Below are 1,841 nucleotides of genomic sequence, written 5' to 3'. Positions count from 1 at the left end.
TTGGAGTGTTTAGACACCACTTTTACCCATTTTGTCCCGAAACAGGCTAAAACCGAGAAAACATTGATTCGAAGCAGTGAACAGATTTACTACTGTTTCTATGGTCACAATGTGTGACAATCCAATGAATTTTACTAATTGTAAGAGTTCCGGATGAATTTGGAGTGTTTAGACAAAAATTAAGCTCGTTTTATCCCAAACAGGCTTAAACCGAGAGAAACATTGATTCGAAGCAGTAAACAGCTATGTTACCAATGCATTTGACTAATTGTAAGAGCTCGGGATGAATTTGTAGTGTTTAGACAACACTTAAACCCGTTTTATCCCAAAACAACCTTAAACCAAGAAAACATGCTAAAACCGAGAGAAAACTTTGATTTGAAACAGTAAACAGCTATGTTACTCTTTCTAGGGTCAAAATATGTATCAATCCAATGCATTTGACTAATTATAAGAGTTCGGGTTGAATTTGGAGTGTTTAAACACCACTTTTACCCATTTTGTCCCGAAACAGGCTAAAACCGAGAAAACATTGATTCAAAGCGGTGAACAGCTTTGTTACTGTTTCTAGGGTCAAAATGTGTGACAATCCAATGAATTTGACTAATTGTAAGAGTTCCGGATGAATTTGGAGTGTTTAGACAACACTTAAGCCCGTTTTATCCCAAAACAAGCTTAAACCAAGAAAACATGCTAAAACCGAGAGAAAACATTGATTTGAAGAAGTAACAGCTATGTTACTCTTTCTAGGGTCAAAATATGTAATAATCCAATGCTTTTGACTAATTATAAGAGTTCGGGCTGAATTTGGAGTGTTTAAACACCACTTTTCCCCATTTTGTCCCGAAACAGGCTAAAACCGAAAAAACACTGATTCGAAGGAGTGAACAGCTTTTTACTGCTTATAGGGTCAAAATGTGTGACAATCCAATGAATTTTACTAATTGTAAGAGTACCGGATGAATTTGGAGTGTTTAGACAAAAATTAAGCTCGTTTTATCCCAAACAGGCTTAAACCGAGAAAACAGGCTAAAACCGAGAGAAACATTGATTCGAAGCAGTAAACAGCTATGTTACCAATGCATTTGACTAATTGTAAGAGCTCGGGATGAATTTGTAGTGTTTAGACAACACTTAAACCCGTTTTATCCCAAAACAAGCTTAAACCAAGAAAACATGCTAAAACCGAGAGAAAACATTGATTCGAAGCAGTAAACAGCTATGTTACTCTTTCTAGGGTCAAAATATGTATCAATCCAATGCATTTGACTAATTATAAGAGTTCGGGTTGAATTTGGAGTGTTTAAACACCACTTTTACCCATTTTGTCCCGAAACAGGCTAAAACCGAAAAAACATTGATTCGAAGCAGTGAACAGCTTTGTTACTGTTTCTAGGGTCAAAATGTGTGACAACCCAATGAATTTGACTAATTGAAAGAGTTCCGGATGAATTTGGTATTGACCAAGAATAAGCCTAAGGCAACCGTGACCGTCCGTACGCCTAAGCAATAAGGCCGAGTCATCTATGTGTGTGTGGATAGTGAGGAGGCCTGCATGTCTTAGGCCCATGAGAAGGCTCTAGAATATCTTTTGTAGCCGTTAGAGAGGAAGAGCAAGTGGAGTCACGGGTGATGTTGGGTTTAAGGAGACTAGGACGGGTCGCTATCAGCCTTGGGATTAGTCTTCTCTCTCTCCCTGTCCCTATCACTTAGACGATCGGTTTTGTAAAGGGGGTAGCCCTAAGTTTTTTTTCCTTGTTATATATAGGCTTTAGCCTACATTGTAAAACATACACTTATGGAATGAGAAACTAATCTTATCTCTTTCCTTATTCTCTTTG

Source organism: Camelina sativa, chromosome 6, assembly GCF_030686135.1.
Source record: "Camelina sativa cultivar CO46 ecotype springtype chromosome 6, ASM3068613v1".
Lineage (NCBI taxonomy): Eukaryota > Viridiplantae > Streptophyta > Magnoliopsida > Brassicales > Brassicaceae > Camelina > Camelina sativa.
Note: the sequence above shows the minus strand (reverse complement) of the source record.